We start from the raw sequence: 19,144 nt of genomic DNA on the forward strand, positions 1-19,144 counted from the left end.
TGCTAAAAGTAATAAGAAAATCCACGACCATATACAAGGAAGTAGAAAGTGTGTTTTTGGTAGAAGACAGCATAAGGACTAGAGATGCATTTTTTGTTAAGGAAAAAAAAGGTTAAGAAAATCTTTTAAGCCATCTATGACTTACTGTAATTTAGTAAAGTATATCTTTGTACACAAAGATGAAACATTTCCCATTTCTCTCTACCTGATCCCTCCAGAATTCAGAAACTCTTAAGTATACTTTTCATGGCAATATGATTATTTATTTGCGTAAGTTCAATAAGAATCTATCCTCCTCGTAACAGGACACAATTGGAAACATTGGTTATATTAGCAAGGCTTTCTTTGACTAGATTGTTATATTTGAGAGAAGTGTGCATAGACTCAGACATGACCAGACAGCTTTAAGGAACTAAGATAGACTTTAACCGAGTCAATAAAACCCCTCTGAAAAATTGACCTGTTACCCTGCTTACAAGATTCCCAGCAGCTTTACCGGGTCCTTGGCTTGGCTTCCTGGCTTCAAGAGGCTTTTTAATAGTTCATTTCCTTGGAGTTCCCATCATGGCGCAGCAGAAACGAATTGGACTAAGAACCATGAGGTTGTGGGTTCGACGATCCCTGTCCACTCAGTGGGTTAAGGATCTGCCATTGCTGTGGCTGTGGCGTAGGCCAGAAGCTGTGGCTCTGGTTAGACCTCTAGCCTGGGAGCCTCCATATGCCAAGGGTGAGGCCCTAAAAAGCAAAGGGATCAATTCCTTATGAAAGGTTCCAGCAAAGCAGATTTAAAAGAACCTATAAGGTCAACTTCTATTCTTGCAGCTTTTATGTAAATAATCAAGCCAATCTGATACAATTACATTAGTTTTACTGTGATAATCTTTGGGGAAAAACGGGGGTAATCATAGAGAGAAAAATTATGTTTGCACCTTTGTAAATATTAAATTCTAATTGTCTTAGAGGTTTTGCTAGATACTTATAAAGTGGACTGATCCTGCATTCTTCTAGTTTCTTCAAATACCTGGCTGCAACTTTATGCAACTAACATTCCCAATTTTCTCCCACGCTTCTGATTTGGACTCACTAACAGCAAAGACTGCCCGTGAGCCTCCTTCGAAGGGACTATACCAGGTCCTCCTCATTACCCGTATGACAGCCACATTTCAAGGACTTGAACTTTGGATGCATGTCTCACAGCTGAGGCAGCCTCCACCTATGCAAATGCTGGAGACCTCCCAATCAAATTAAGGACGAAAAGAAGTAGCTGACATTGCCGTAAACTGCTTCCACCCAAGACAATGGATCAAAACATCATTACTTTAACCAAATAGGAAATTCTTTCTTCTCTTTCTTTCCCGTACTCTGGCACTGGCCTGGAAATAGAACAGCATCATCCATATCTCCCAGGGCATTGTGAAGGGAGACTGCTGAATTCATCATCAAAACTCCAATTTGCCCAATTCCCCTTTAGCGGAGGTGATTCAGGCCCTGATGGGATGTATCTCTGTGGTGGTTATCATTCCGCTTTGGCCTATGAATGCCTAGAGAGCAGGTGCATAATGGGCAATGCCTCTTGGGTTATCTAACTGTGCTCCCTAAGAATTCACAAACTGGGACACCTCACTGGTCAACTCCCCTGATTTGCATTATTGAGTTAGAAAGGACCTCCCCGGAGGCTTTTATGATTCAGGATTAGCTTCCTTTTGCAGGGCCCTACTTCCAAGGTTAGGAGTGAATGCAAATGAGGCTGTCATTAGGAATAGGTCCTGAACTCTTGAAACCATTGCAGAATCCCCTGCTAAAGCAATACCTGCCCTACAAAAATCCTTAGGCTCTCTGGCCAAAGTTATTCTTGATCATAGAATAGCCCTTGATTATCATTTAGCTGAGCAAAGAGGTGTCTGTGCTGTTGATCAAAACCACCTGCTACACTTGGATTAACACTTCTGAGGAAGTTGTAACTCAATTACTAAACATCACTCAGCAAGCCTCTTGGCTGAAAAAGGTAACTCCTTCAACAGGGTCGACTTATTTGATTTTGATTGGTTTGGGTCAAGTGCATCCAGACATTGGGAATTGCCCTGCTCATAAGAGTCACAGCGGTCTCCCGGCTGTGCTGTATTCTCTCAAAAGCTTTAAAGGCATGTTTGTAGCTGCTCATCACCAAGAAAATGATCTCTGTAAAACCAGAACATCAGAAAAGGAACAAAGAGTTCCTGCTGTGGCACTGGAACAAAGATGCCAACTGCAGCGGCTCAGGTCACTGCAGAGGTGTGGGTTTGATTCTAGGCCCAGCACAGGGATTAAGGATCCAGTATTCCCATCAGTGCCGTGTAGGTCACAGCTGTGGCTCAGATTTAATCCATGGCCAGGGAGCTGCCATATACTGTGGGTGTGCCCAAAAAAGAAAAAAGAAAAATAAAGTCAAAACAAAATTCTAAAAAAATAATAAAACATGGAAAACAATATGCATATAAAATACATTTTTACGAATATGACCAAGAACCATGAGGTTGTAGGTTTGATCCCTGCCCTCTTTCAGTGGGTTAAGGATCTGGCATTGTTGTGAGCTGTGGCGTAGGTCACGGATGAGGATCAGATCCTGCCTTGCTGTGGCTGTGGCATGAACCAGCAGCTGTAGCTCCAATTAGACCCCTAGCCTGGGAACCTCCACATGCTGCAGGTGCGGCCCTAAAAAGCAAAATTGCCCTATTTTTTTTTTAATAAAAGAAACAAAGAAAATGATTGACTTTAAAAATATAAGCCAGAAGTCATGACCTGTGAATATCACACAGAAGATCAATAAAAGCTGAAGTAACTTAGAATTACAGAGCAGTAGCTAAGAATGGTGCTAATCCCTTAAATTTTGATCACATCTCTGTTTGGCTAAGAGTCTGATCAAAAGGGTAGAATTATTAAAAAAGAAACAATAGAGTCACCTGTGCTAAGCCCCATGTCAACAAACCATGATTGCGTCTAACCTACCTGCAGTTTCAGCCTCTCCCAAGAAAGTGACCTCTAACCAGTCAATCTGGAGTTAACTGGTTGGCACCAGTGAGGTAATCTGCCCAGCAGAGCCCCACCTTTCCCCAAAGGGAGATGACCCTGCCTGAAATAATCCACTCTAGAAACTTCTTTTTTCCACCCCTTTCTGCCTAGAAAAGGCTTGCTTGCTTTTATTTATTTATTTATTTATTTTTTTGTCTTTTTAGGGCTGCACCCATGGTATATGGAGGTTCCCAGGCTAGGGGTCCAATCAGAGCTGTAGCTGCTGGCCTACACCACAGCCACAGCAACTCAGGACCCAAGCCGAGTCTGCAACCTACACTACAGCTCACATCAACGCCGGATCCCCAATCCACTGAGCAAGGCCAGGGGATCAAACCCACATCCTCATGGATGCTAGTCGGGTTCGTTAATCACTGAGCCACAACAGGAACTCTGAAAGGGCATTCATTTTGTACAGCTCCTGGGAGCTCCTTTCTAATTGTTAGATGGAATTCTACCTGATTCATGAATTATTGAGTAAAGCCAAATAGACATTTGAATTTACTCAGCTGAGTTTTTTTTTTAACAAAATCAATTTGTACTCTAACTACTATATTATTTATTTGCCCTGGAATTTGAATTATCCTCCTAAATCATAAACATTGCCCCTGCTAAAAGTAGAGTTTTGGTTAAAGGACCAGTTTCTAGGTCTTCTTTTAAGAGCCAAAGACCTGGTTATTATTACAAAATATGACTATAACAGTTATTTTGCAGACACTAAAATGTGGAAAATTGGCAGTCACATGAAAAAAAAAGAAACTATGATCTCAACAAGGTAAACCACATATATGGACATATAAGATATGCACAGAAAGGGGATATACTTTCAATGGAGATACAACTGTTTTAACATAAATTAGCTCTAAGCATGTATTAATAGACAGTTTTATAGATTTCCAGTGTAAAGCACTGAATTTTCATAATTTCTTTTGGGGAATATATATTCTTTTTAATTACATTGTATTGAGTACCTACTATGTGCAGCATGATACTAGGTGCTTTTTACATATTATTTCTAATCTTACAATAACCCTTTGAGTTGGGTATAGGCATACTTGAGAGATGCCACAGGTTTGGCTGCAGGACCAGTGCAATAAAGCAAATATTATAATAAGAAGGTCACATGACTTGCATACAAAAATTGTTTAAACTATACTGTAGTCTATTAAGTATGCAATAGCATTACATCTTAAAAAAAACAATTGATAGGAGTTCCCTGGTGATTCAGCACACTGTGGATCCAGCATTGTCACTGCTGTGGCATGGGATCAATCCCTGGCACAGGAGCTTTCACAAACTGAGGGCACAGTCAGGAAAAAAAAAAGTCTACATACTTAAAAGACACTTTATTGCTAAAAAATACTAACCACTGTCTAAGCCTTCAGCCTTCAGGGAGTTGCCATCTTTTTGCAATAGTAACATCACAGATCACAAACCACAGATCACCATAACAAATATCATAAAAATGGAAAAGTTTGGAATATTGCAAGAATTACCAAAATATGACACCAAAACACAAAGTGAACAAATGATTCTAGAAAAATGAGACCAACAGACTTGCTTCAATGAAGGGTTGCCATAAACCTTAAATATGTAAAACATAAAATCTGCAAAGTTGAATAAAATGAAGTAGACCTGTACTACTATTTCCATTTTGAAAATGAGGAAACTGAGGCTTAGAGACCAACTTGTCCACCTTGTTAGTCTAAGAGGAGGGATCCAAACGTGCCTTTCTTTTTTTTCCCTCCCTCCCTCCCTCCTTCTCTTCTTTCCTTTTTTCCCCCTTCCTCTGTTTTACAGTGTATATGGAGGGCCTATCACGTGCCAGAATTTAATCTAGTACTTAAAAGTATGGGAAGTGACATGAAAAGAAAAACATAAGATGCTTTGGGGGCATGTTATAAGGCAGATAGGGAGGGCGCCTGGAGTCACAGATGTCTTTCAGAGGAAGCTGCCATTTGAAAGAGGAGCAGAACGGAAAGCCATGCAAAAAGGAAAGTAAATACATTCCAGGCTTAAGGACAACATGTTGGTAATTCAAAATCTAGCCTTAGGAGGAATGTGTCCAGGATGACTTAATGACCTACTACCAATTCCAAGCTATACGCATGTGCGCACGCACACGTACATATATCAGTGTGTGTGTGTGTGTGTGTGTGTGTGTGTGTGTGTGTGTGTACACATAAAATACCTTCACCACATCCTCAGTAAGCCAACTCTTGCAGAAGCAGGAGGGAAAACGGAGATACCACCCACTGTTTCTTCTTACAGCCCCCATCCAAATTAAGACAAGTCCCCTCCCCTGCCACCCCCTCTCTTGAGAGCCCTCTTTTTTTAACATTGGTTCCCAGATTTCCCCATTTATTTCACAGCAGCAGACGTCACAGCTGGGTTCAAACTCTGCACCACCACTCCCAGTTTGAAATAAGTATTCTAAATTTAAACCACACAGCACCAAACTAAAAATGGCTTAGAAAGGGAAACAAAAGTACCTTGTGCTGGGCTCCTGTTAGATTTCACAGGCACGAATTACCCTTTTTTCTAAGCATACACCGTCAAGTGATTCTTAGGTGATAAAAAAAAAACCAAGCCCAAATTCGAAGGCTTGGTTTCGAACAGATAAAAGTATCTGTTCGAAAAAAAAGTATCTGTTTTTAAATCACCAGGGAAGGGGCCGAAGAGGGCAGAAAAACAGTAGGGAGTTAAGTGCTGACTCACACAAGATGTTTGGGGTTCTGAGAATGTCATCCAGCTCCAACGTTAGTGCACGCTGCACTTTTCCCCATTGCTCATTTCCCGAACCAACCAGTAAGAAAAGACAGAACTAAAAGTCAAAAAGCCTGAGCGCCAGTTCTTATTATCTGAGAAACACTCCACCAAGCAACCATCAAGTAATTTCCCCTTGCCAAGCTTCAGTCTTCTCATCCTTCATCATCTTACGTACTGGAAGCTGAACTTGATCAAAGGTTCTCAAGCTTTCTTGTCCTATGCACCTTTTTTTGCATTTAACATTAAAACACTAGTTCTTTTTAAAAGTGTTATTGAAGTGCAATAGCCATACTAAAAAGTGATCAAATCCTGTGTTCAGCTCAATGAATTTTCACAAACTAAATGTACCTTAAAAAAAAAAAAAAAAAAAAACAGCCAGCTCTAGGAAAAGAAGGTTATCAGCACTGGAACAGGGAAACACATCCACAAAGACTGAAAAATAAGCACTAGTTTGTTTCACTTTAAAAGAAAGTTTGGAACAACACATACTAAAGGAACTTCTCTAGGCAGAAAAGAAAAGACGCAACAGGAAACAAAAATTTCACAAATGACAAGGCTCACCAGTAAAGGTATATATACAACAAAGATACGAAATCATCCATGCACAATTATACCACCAAAATCAGAAATCATGAAAAGAGGTGGGTACAAATGCAGGACACTGGAGATGAACTTGCAACTAAGAGAACAACAACTTAAAACAATCTCATCTACATATAGACTCTTACATCAAAACTTCAGAATAACTGCAAACCAAAAATCTACAATTGATACACAAACAAGGACTCTCTGGAGAAGAAATATACCTCATAGTAAATAAATGCATAATCCACCATGAAGGGGGTCATTTGACATCATTCTTGGAATGCTGAAGTCTTCTTAGATCTGATTCTGATTTCCTCCCCATCAAAGAATTTATGATAATTATAATTAAATAATGCAAATGCACAATTAAATAATACAGTTCTACAATTGTATCATTAATAACCATTTCTCTCCATGGTACAATGTAAGGTCTATAATGTCTTGTTTATCACATCATCTAGAATGGTGTAATGCCTATACTGAAGAATCAATAAGATGTAACAAATTGTGAGGACATATTTATATAGTTACACTGTTTTTTAACCAATTTATGCATTTTATATTTTACTTATTTTCAGAGGATGTATTATTTTTGCTATTCTTACCAGTTAAATTATTCTTTTTATTATGCTATATAAAATATTTAATTGTACATAAGGCTTTCTTCTTTATAATTTTTAGTTGCATAATATACACAATTTTAATATAATGCTAATTTTTAAAGAAAAAATTGAAATGTAATAGATAATACTAAATAGTAAAGATGAAAGCCATACAAAATGGGATAAAGTATAGAATAAATTTCCTGTTTGTCTCAGTATATTTTCCATTCCATTTCTCCAAAGGGAGTCACTTAATCTGTTTCTTAAGATCCATGATATAATAATCTGTGTGAATGTAATTGTGTTTAAATATATGTATTTTATTCTGTAAAAAATATAAAAATAAAACTTCAAAAAAAAAATAAATAAAAGAAAGTTTGGAAACACATAAAAAACATTTTCACAAGTGGGTAATGCACCAATCATTTGCCACCTTCCAGTGTTATGTCACAACTGAATAGAGCTATCTATTGCCCTCGCCTAATTCCTAGAACTAACCTAGAGTATATCTGGAAAAGAAAAATCTAGTGCATACATGCTCAAAAAACAGGAAATGAACAAGTGGATGAACTGAACTTGCATTTGGAGGACATGGGCAGTGAAATGAAGGTCATGGGTGCAGCTAGTACCATATACAGCCCTGCATCCTGGGAAAGATGTTGGGGAAAAAAAAAAAAACATACTCAACTATGGTAAAAGGTTTGAATCAAGTGTTCTAAACTCAAATACTCAAATTATTTTGTAAATTTTAGAATCATATTTGAACTTGGGAAGTGAGAGGTGTCAATTCCAAATCATACAATCACAAAAGTATTAAACAGTTGGATGGAGGACCAGACTTAGAAAAATGACAAAGGCATTTAGTATACATATTCTCTGGAAGAAAGCAACACAAATGTTATATGCATTTCAGAGAAAATATGGGAAAAGAAGATATTCACAAGCTTTTAATAAGCAAGAAATAGAACTAGAAACCAACTGCACATAACTTTTATAATTTATATAAGATGTTTAAAATGCCATTGATATCTGGGAGACTTTGCTCTTTAAAAAAAAAATATAGTCCACATTAAAAACAAACAAAAACTATAGTCTGGTTTAACTTCAGCTATATGAGAGTGGAATGTAACAGACCAACATTTCTGTTGAAAGCAATCAGAAAAGCCAGATAAAATCCAAAAACATCTGTTGAAGTAACAGGAGAGTTACTGACCCATCAGTATTGAAGAAGCCAGATCTTGAGGAGACAGAAGGTTCACTGAGTAAGCCCAACTTTCTGAAAGCCTGTTTCTCCCTCTAAGATATTTGCTGATTCTTGGCATGGGGCAAGAAGTTTAAAAGCAAAGCAGAGAACAGCTGTGAAGAGGCAGAGAAGCCTGCAGAACTTTAGTTACTCTTACAGGGCTGTAAAGACTCAAAGTGGAGTTCAGGACTGAAAAAGCACATTTTGGAGGGGCTCAGAGAAGTGAGGCTGATGTGAGCTTCTTCCTTGAAGTATTGCTAACTCATCTGCATGGGCCAAGGGCTTCAAAAGCCAAAGAGAAAGGAGATTAAAAGCAGAATAAGCTTTTCTTGGAGAGTTTTTAGCTGACTCACCATTTAGGAAGATAAAAACTGGAGTTTAGAACCCACTAAGCTTCTCACCACAGTCTCTGAATCAGCACTACTGGGGATCTAGGGTTGGAGAAACCCAAAAATGGACCAAACCTTAAATGTCTATAAAACAGCTTTAATCCTGATTGGATTGAGGTGATCTGCTTTCTATTGTGGGCAAAGAATGGGGTAAACACTCTCATGAGAAAGATGACATCATTCAGAGCATCTTCATAAACAATGCTGGACACTTAGTAAAAAACTGTCAGGAATATGAAGAAAGAAGCCAAGAAGAAAAACAGAAAAGGTGGAGTTCCCTTTGTGGCTTAGTAGTTAAGGAATCCAACTAGGATCCATGAGGATTCGTGGTGGACCCTGGGCCTCACTCAGTGGGTTAAGGATCCAGCGTCACCATAAGATGTGGCATAGGTTGCAGCTACTGCTCAGATCCTGCATTGCTGTGGCTGTGGCATAGGCTGGCAACTGCAGCTCCAATTCAATTTCTAGCCTGGGAACTTCCATATGCCACAGGTTCAGCCCTAAAAAGAAGAAAAAACAGAAAAGGTAAACATACAAGTGACCCATATATTGGAGTTATTAGACATAGTCTTTAAAATTATTGTGATGAATATATTTGAGGAAATAGATGACAATGGTGAATCTATTTTTTAATAGTATAATAAAAATTATATTATACAAAATACAAAATGAAATTGAGAAATTAATAGAGTGTGTGATAATAAATTAGACACAGCAAAGAGAGCTAGTGAACCCTAAAACAGCAAAAATTAATCAAACTGAAAAAGAGAAATAAAGAGTAGAGATAATAAAGTAAGGGATACATGGAAGAGAGTAAAAAGTTCGAGCATATAAAAGATCCAAAAAGAGAAAAGAGACTAGAGTAAAAACAATATTTGAAAATATAATGACAGAGAATTATGAAAATTACAAGAAACATCAAATCTCACAGATTCAAGAAGGACTGAAAACCCCAAGCAGGATAAACACAAGGAAAAATAACACCTAGAAAAACTGAAGATCAAATACATAAAGAAAAGTCTTTAAAGTAGCCAAAGAAAAAAGACAACATCAAATAGCAACAATAAGACTGACAGCCAACTTTTCCAGGAAAGGGTAAAAGCCATAGACAATGGAATGGCATCTTTAAAATGTGTGTGTGCTGGGGAGGGTTGGGGGGAGGGGGCTGCCTCCCCAGAATTCTATTCATCCAACATTCAAAATTATCTTCAAAAGAATAGGCAAAGATAATTCATTTCAGACCAAAAAACTAAAAATACTGTTTTATAGAAAATATACACTACAAGAAATACAAAGAATGTCTTTTTGTTTTGTTTTGTTTTGTTTAATTCAGAAGGAAAAGATCTCAGATGGAAAACACAGAAATTCAGGAAGTAATGAAAAGCAATGGATAGGGTAAATCTGTGAGTAAACCTAAGTGAAAATTGATTGTAAAAACAATGATGTTAGCGTGTCATGGGGTTTAAATATAATTAAAATGAACTATAATAATGACACTAGGCAGAAGGTAGGGGAGGGAGGATTGATAAGGAGCTGCCACGGGGTAAAGGGAGTTAGTGTTCTCAAAGCCTAACACTGTGTGAAATGTGATAAGTAAAATTAACACTGGGGTAATCATACATACATAAAATGAAAAGTAAAATGGGAACAAATGTATAACATGCCATTAGAAAGAAAAAGGGGAAAGTTGAAAATAATGCTTGATTAGTTCATAAGAAAACAAAAAAAAAAAAAAAGAAGAAGAAAGTGGTGCATAAAACAGGAGAGACACAAATAGGAAACATGGTATAGCTACAGACCTTAATATATGAATAACTATAGGAAATCCACTAAATACTCAAACTACAACTGCCAGACTGGATTTTTAAAAACTCCTTTATAGGCTGCTTAAGAAGATTTAGATTAACCATGAGGGCATAGAAAAACTGAAGTGTATATGTGGAAAAAGATATGCTATGTACATATTAGCCCAAAGAAAGCCAGTATGAGCCTATTAACATTAGAAAGGTAGATTTTAAGGCAGGAAGCATTACTAGAGAAAACGAGAGATACTTCACAATAAAGAATACCAACTTTGAATTTATATGGTATGTAACTCAAAACAGAGCCACAAAGTTTAATAAAAGTTAGCGAATATAAAAAGAGAAACAGACAATTCTAAAACCATAATTGGAGCATTGAACCCTCTCTCAGTAGATGAGGAAAAGAAATTAGTGAAGGTATAGAAGACTAGTACTACAAGATTTTAGAAACTGAAATAATTGGCATATATAGAGTGTGGAACCAAACCACCTCAGTATGCATATTCTTTTTTTTTTTTTTTTTCTGTCTTTTTAGGGCCGTGCCTGTGTCTTATGGAAGTTCCCAGGCTAGGGGTTGAATCAGAGCTCCAGCTGCCAGCCTACACCACAGCCACAGCAACACCGGATCCTTAATCCACTGAGTGAGGCCAGGGATTGAACCCAAGTCTTCATGAGTACTATTCCAGTTCGTTACTGCTTAGCCATGAAGGGAACTCCAGTATGTATATTCTCTTAAAGTAGACATGCAACATTCATACATAAAAATTGATAATATGCAGAACCCTAAAGCAAGTAGGAATAAATTTTAAACAACTAAAATCATCCAAAATATATTCTCTGACCACAGTAAAAATATGCAAGAAATAGAGGAAAAAGATAACTAGAAACTCCCCAACTGCTTAGACATTAAGTACATTTCTACATGGCTCTGTGTCAAAAAAAAAAAAAAAATCACAATGAAATTATAATTTAAATTAAATGACAATAAAAAATATGATATATGCTGTTCCCATCGTGGCTCAGTGGAAACGAATCTGACTAGTATGCATGAGGATACAGGTTCAATCCCTGGCCTCACTCAGTGGGTTAATGATCTGGCATTGCTGTGAGCTGTGATGTGGGTCTCAGACGTGGCTCACATCCTGCACTGCTGAGGCTGTGGTGTAGGCCGGCAGCTACAGCTCCAATTAGACCCCTAGCCTGGGACCCTCCATATGCTTCGGATGTGGCCCTAAAAGACATATATATATGACATACTAAAACATGCAGGAGGCAGCTAAAGCATGCTTAGAGGAAAACTGATAGCCTTAAATGATAAAATTTTTTAAAGAAAATTGAAAATCAAAGATATAAGCTTCCATCTCAAAAGTAGAAAAAATTTCAAAACTGAACTCAAGCATATAAAAGTAAATAATAATGAGAAAGAACTCATGAGAAAAAAAATGTATAATACAAAAAAAAAACAAATCAAAAAATCTAGCACTTTGTAAAGATTAATAAAATTTATAAAACCTTGGCAATATGCATCCAAAAAATGAGAATTACTAGTATAAAAAAGAGATATATCAATATCAGGAATAAAAAGTAGAGACAATACCACACAACCTACAGATGTTAAAAAGAATATTAAGAAGACATAAAGAAAATCCTGGAGTTCCCGTCGTGGCTCAGTGGTTAACAAACCTGACTAACATCCATGAGGATGCAGGTTCTATCCCTGGCCTCACTCAGTGGGTTAAGGATCAGGCGTTGCCGTGAGCTGTGGTGGCTGCAGATGCAGCAAGGACATTTGTGGTGTAGGCTGGTGGCTACAGCTCCGATTCGACCCCTAGCCTGGGAACCTCCATATGCCGCAGGTGTGGCCTGATAAAGAACAAAAAAAAAACAAAACAAAACAAAAAATAGAAAATCTTACACCAATAAATTTGAACATTCACATGAAATAGACAAATTCTTAGAAAAACACAACATACTAAAACAAAAATAGGAACAGAAAATATGAATACATCTATACCTATTAAAATTAATGAATCCATGTATAAAATAGATGATTAGCAAGAACCTACTGCATAGCACAGGAAAATCTATTCGATGCTTTGTAATAACCTATGTGGGAAAATGAATGGATATATTTATATGTATGACTAATTCATTTTGCTGTTACACCTAAAACTAATAGAACATTGTAAGTCAACTACACTTCAATAAAATTAAATTTAAAATTAAAATTAATGAATCCATATTTTTAATTTTCCCACAACAAAATTTCCAGGCCCAAATGGTTTTACCAGCAAATTCTTCCAAGCATTTAAAGAATAATTCCAATCTTACAGAACTCTTCAGGAGAACAGAATAAAGAAGAATTACTTCCTAACTTATTTTGTAAGTTCACCAAAACCTCCATGTCTAAACCCGAGAAGTGCACCACAACAGAAAATCACAGGTTAATCTCTCTCATGAACAAAAACAATCCTCTACAAAATATTAGCAAGTCAAATCCAGCAAATATATGTAAAGGATGACATTTCACAACCAAGTTGAGTTTATTCAATAATTCAAAGTTAGTTTAGGAGTTCCCGCCGTGGCACAGTGGTTAACGAATCCAACTAGGAACCATGAGGTTACAGGTTTGATCCCTGGCCTCACTTACTGGGTTAAGGATCTGGCATTGCCATGAGCTGTGGTGTGGGTCGCAGATGTGGCTTGGATCCCACGTTGCTGTGGCTCTGGTGTAGGCTGGTGGCTACAGCTCCGATTCGACCCCTAGCCTGGGAACCTCCATACGCCTCGGGAGCGGCTCAAGAAAAAGGCAAAAAGACAAAAAACAAAGTTAGTTTAAGACTCAAAAAATCAGTGGAAGAATAAAACAAATAAATATAATGAAAGAGACTCACAGATACAGAGAATATACTAGTAGTTACCAGCAAAAGGAGTTGAAGCAAGATAGGAATAGAGAATTAAGAGGTACAAACTACTATGTATAAAATAAATAGGCTCTATTGTACACTGTACAGCACAGGGAATATAACCAATATTTTCTTTTTTATGGCCCACCCACAGCATTTGGAAGTTCCCAGGTCAAGGACTGAATCCAAGCTGTAGCTGCAGCAATGCCAGATTCTCTAACCCATTGTGCAGGGCCAGGGATTGAACCCATGCCTCTGCAGCGACCTGAGCCACTGCAGTCAGATTCTTTTTTTTTGGCTTTTTTGGCTTTTTTGCCTTTTCTAGGGCCGCTCCCTTGGCATGGGGAGGTTCCCAGGTGAGGGGTCTAATCGGAGCTATAGCTACCAGCCTATGCCAGAGCCACAGCAACTCGGGATCCAAGCCGCATCTTCAACCTACACCACAGCTCACGGCAACGCCGGATCCTTAACCCACTGAGCAAGGCCAGGGATCAAACCCTCAACCTCATGGTTCCTAGTCGGATTCGTTAACCACTGCACCACGACGGAAACTCCTACAGTCAGATTCTTAATCCACTGCACCACAGCAGGAACTTCCCTCAGCCAACATTTTATAACAACTTTAAATGGAGAATGATCCATAAAAATTTTGAATCACTATGTTGTACACCTGAAACTTACATAATATTGTAAATGAGCTATCCCAATTTTTTAAAAAGCTCATTTGAAAAGAAAAAAAAAATCAGTGTAATTCACTATGTTACTAGAAGAAAGTAGAACAGTCATATGATCATCACAAAACAGGAAAACATTTGATAAAACGCAGCACCAATTCATGATAAAAAACTTGGCACACAAGGAATAGAAGCTAAATGTCTTAATCTGTTAAGAATTATCTATGTAAATCCTACTTCAAAGATTGTGGTTAATGGGGTTAGATGGATAGCTTTTCCTCTCAGATGAGGAACCAGATAAGGATACTCACCATCACCACTTCTAGTCAACACTGTGAGAGAGATCAGAGCCAATGCATAGTACAAGGGATAAAAGGTAAAAACGGCTTTATTCATAGAAAGTCAACGCCTACAAAAATCTAAAACCTATTGAAATTAATAAGTGAATTCAGCAAGGTGACTGAAATAAGGTCAACAGATAAAAAGCAACTATATTTCCATATATCCTAACAGCAAACAATTAGAAAAGGAAATTTTAAACTGCCAGCTAAAGTAGCATTAAAAATGACCAGACATCAGAGTTCCTGTCGTGGCGCAGTGGTTAACGAATCCGACTAGGAACCATGAGGTTGAGGGTTCGGTCCCTGCCCTTGCTCAGTGGGTTAACGATCCGGCATTGCCATGAGCTGTGGTGTAGGTTGCAGACGCGGCTTGGATCCTGCGTTGCTGTGGCTCTGGCGTAAGCTGGCAGCTACAGCTCCGATTCAACCCCTAGCCTGGGAACCTCCATATGCCGTGGGAGCGGCCCAAGAAATAGCAAAAAAAACACAAACAAACAAAACAACAACAAAATGACCAGACATCACTTTTTAGAGAATTTATAACATCTATATCTCAGTATTTCTGCCCTTGAAAAAGGCAGTTTATGCTCAGCTTAATCTCCTTGTTACAGATTGTTCTAATTTCTTTTAAAGGAACTAGAAATATAGAATTGAATATATAATCTCCAAAAGTTTTACTGTTGGCTGAAATTCTTTTAAATTATTAAAGAGATCAATGTCGCTTTGTACACTCTAACACAAGTATATACAAATATAAAAATTTCCTTGTTCAGTATCTCAAGATGAAATTTAAAGACAAAATAATCTACCTATCACAATTAAACATATATATAATAAACCAACAATAATGTAATAAAGGGAAAAATTTAACTATAAATAATAAAACTATGGATTTCAATATGCAAATACTCAAGAAAGACCATATTAGATGACATAATAAGTAGTCAGATAACTTTACCTGTACATAGAATGAATGAGACAGGTGTGTCATATTGATGTTTCAAACCAACTGGTGCTTTGGGGTAAGTGATTTTTTCCAAACAAAATTAAGTATAATCTTTCCTGAATTTACACAGCATTTTCTTTTTGGCCACGCCCACAGCCTATGGCCATGCCCACAGATCCCTAGGCCAGGGATTGAACCTGCACCACAGCGGTAATCAAAGACAGCAGTAACAACACTGTATCCTTAACCCCAGAGCTACCAGGGAACTCCTGCACAGCACTTTTAATCCTGGAAATGTCAACATATACGTAAAACCAACTTACATTCTAGGCTCAGAAAAGTATAGAGGGTTTTCACTTACCTGTTCAGCAAACCATTTGGAAGTCGCACAGGACACAAAATAATTCATCATTGAATGGAACAGTCCAGAATACTGCCGGACATCTAGCATTGCTGGTTCTGCCCAGTGAAGGCTTCTAGAGCCCCTTGCATATTTCCAGTATGTTCCATAGGAAGCAGTATTATGCCTATTTGAGAGCAACTGGCATAGTCCAGGCTCTAAAGCTAGCTCTATCACGTCAGTCCTGAAAACTGAGAACTCACTCAGCCATTTACAGATCACCCCAATCAATACACATCATTTCCCCAGTCCCAGGTAGCAATGACAAAACTCTTGAAAGAATCTGAGTTTTCTCTAAAAGTATCACTCTCTCTAAAACTAGTCATGGTTGTTTAAAAAAAAAATTTTTTTTTTTTAATTTCCTTGTCCTCATTTCACTTTGAATTACAGATTAGAGGGATAGTCTTTTAAGTATTTAGGGCTTAAAAGTCTAGATCTGACCATATTCAAATTCCCAATCAAATTTTATAATAATTTTCAGTAAAAAAAAAAAAAATCAAGTTCTTTTCAGGAGTCAGTAAGCTACACAATGCTCTAACCCTAGTTTTACCATGTTAAAAATGTTATGCCTAATTTCATTTGTTCACAGGATGTTATGTTTGTTATTTTGAGATAAAATATAGAAAAATAACAGAAAACTTGAAAAGACAACTATTTGCTCTCAACTCCTGCAGGGAAAAAAAATGTTTCCACCCAAATTTTCAAGTTCTCCACTCCTCTTCTTTCTTATCTCTGCTTCTAAAATCTTGCTGCATAAAATACTCAGAGAACTTACTAAATAAAAGGAAAATGTGCAGCTGAACTTAACACGACTATTTTCCAAATAAACACGATCTAGAAAAATACACAAAAGCCATCGTTTTCTATGGTTCACATTTCCCTTTTTAAAAGAAGTAAATTAATTCTAGCAATAAATGATGTTGAAAATTTTGTTACAAATTCTGCAGTTTTCCCATGCTTATTCTCAAGCCCTTGCCCACAGTATGAATGGTCTGGGAGATAAAATGACCTGGGTTTTCATCCCAGCTCACCCTCACACTAGCTATGTGTCCCTACACAAAATTCTTAATCCATTTCTTTAAGTGTAAAATACCCCCAACTTTGTAGTGTTGTGACAATGTGCAAAGCACCTTGAAGAGAGCTTTTCACATACTACTTGTTCATTAAATAGGAGCTATGGTTGTTACTATAATTAGCTGTCATGTTTGCCAATACCTACTTATTAACTCATTCAACTATTTTTTTCTCTGTTGCCCCATGCAAAATTTCTTTTCAAACTTGCAAAGCATTTTAAGATGTGCTGGGTACACATTAAACAATATATTTGTGTTTAAAAGCCTCACTGGACTGTCTTAAGATAAGATGTACTGAAAAGAGGAAAAATAAAGGCATTTATTAAACCACAGCTCAATATTTACGGAACACTAGTCATGTGATGTGAACTAGTAAAAATTCAGTTCCTGCCTACTAACATCTTGATTTATTTGTCCCTGTTAACCTCTTAAAATTGTACCTGATTCTTATTTTCAGTCTTTTCAAGGAGAGCTGACTTTCAAATAATGTAAAAAAAAAAACTTTTTTTTTTTTTGTCTTTTGTCTTTTACCCTTTTAGGGCTGCTCCCGTGGCATATGGAGGTTCCCAGGCTATTGGTCTAATCAGAGCTGTAGCTGCCAGCCTATGCCAGAGCCAAAGCAATGTGGGATCCAAGCCTCATCTGCGACCTACAGCTCACAACAATGCCGGATCCCCCAACCCACTGAGCGAGGCCAGGGATGGAACCCACAACCTCACGGTTCCTAGTCGGATTCATTTCCACTGCACCACGACCGGAACTCCAATGTACAATATGTTAATGGCTTTTCTGTTGTACTTTTCAGCACAAAGACTCTAAATTTTAGATATTTATGTTTCATATTCAGGTCAGCAACTGGCACTCTGGAACCTACAAATAGCTTTCAGGGTCTGGTTACCATGGTCACAACTTCTCCTCAACATCCACACACACACACACACACACACACACACACACACACTCCATCTCACATCTCACACTCTGCTTGTTGTGGTCAACACAAACCCATCTCCAAGCCCTGAAAGGATTCTTTGATCTCTAAGTAAAGTTAGCTTGGAACAGCCTTGGGGGAAAACACAATAGTTCATATCCTGTTTGAGGTCTTAGACCGCTTTGAAATTTTGAGGACAACTACTGACATCCTCATCGTATTAAAAAAGGATGTTCATCTAAAACTGCATTTCATCGATGCCTTGACAAACTAAGAAGCTATGATTGATTTCAGTGTTCCTCAAAGTCTTCTGATTGGGATTCACAGTGAGAAACAGACCTGACAGCCATAGAGCCCATATCCACATACAAAAACATAAATGTCTAAAACGGAAATTACAGGAAAGAATTATTTATGTGTCCCATAGGCAGTGGTTTCTGACATGTTCTATTCTATTTCATCTTTCTAAAATACTGCTTGAGTCTCACTAAACTGCTTTCTTACCACCTTCAAGCTGAAGAACAGTGATCTCGTCTAACGTGTGTCCATTTTAGAGATAAGGAAACAGATCCAAAGATATAAAGGGCCTGTGCTGGGTCACTAATGAGTTAGTGGCAAAACAAGCCAGAAGCTGACCATCCTGACTTCCAACCAAAGGCTCCTTCCAAATGGAAGTGAAACAAAAATTCTAAATCCCACCCCCTCTCAAAAAAGCAGCTGGGATTGGAAGCTTAAAGCATTGTGATCCACTGAGAAACAGTGTTCAATTCCAAATCATGGTGAATATTAACCTCAACCTGGGCCTCCAGTTAAGGCATTCTTCACTTTTTCTAAACCCTGCCCCTGGCTTAGCCTGATATGGCACATAAGCACATTTTTTCTTTGGAGAAACCCTTTCTCCGGTGGCTTAAAAAAACAGGAAAAGCCAACATTCTCTGCGTTCATTTAAAATATTTTGATTACACACACAGTTTTATTTGTCCATGAGAGCCTGTCTTAGCAACAGCAGTGGATAAGCCCTCTTGGCCATTACCAGGGCCATGCAAATCTGTTTCCCTCTCTGCTAAGGCTGCTTAATTAAAATTTAAACATCAAAACCACAAAGATCGATACGTGGATGTGAATGATCCAGAGCCTGTTCCATGTTAAAACTACCGACACCGGCTACCACGGCCGCTTTTAAAACCTCAAAGTGGGATTGCTTCCTTACAAACAGTTTGGCAGATTAAAATACCAGTCTTCCTACGGACATCTGGCTGTGTGGCTATGATTTGTTTGCTTGGCTGCTTTTTGTTTCTAATATGGAATAAATACAAGGCGAGAATCTTATAACACGCCAGAGTGCGTGGCTGGGGACTGGGCTGCAGAAGGCCCTGCTGGCTACCCTGCGTGCAGTGAGGACAAGGCGGGGGACCTGTGCGGTCTCACCAAGCTT

The 19,144-nt window shown here is 38.0% G+C and overlaps 1 protein-coding gene across 9 annotated transcripts in view; it reads right to left on the reverse strand.

Moving 5' to 3' along the window:
- The window catches only part of DNAJC6 (DnaJ heat shock protein family (Hsp40) member C6), a 170,652-nt gene that overhangs the window by 134,009 nt on the left and 17,499 nt on the right, over positions 1 to 19,144 (reverse strand).

Source organism: Sus scrofa, chromosome 6 (genome assembly GCF_054392235.1).
Source record: "Sus scrofa isolate SSC_HxYL_T2T_F1_AM1 chromosome 6, Sscrofa_HxYL_maternal_Yorkshire_Landrace_v2.0, whole genome shotgun sequence".
In the NCBI taxonomy this organism is placed as follows: Eukaryota; Metazoa; Chordata; class Mammalia; order Artiodactyla; family Suidae; genus Sus; species Sus scrofa.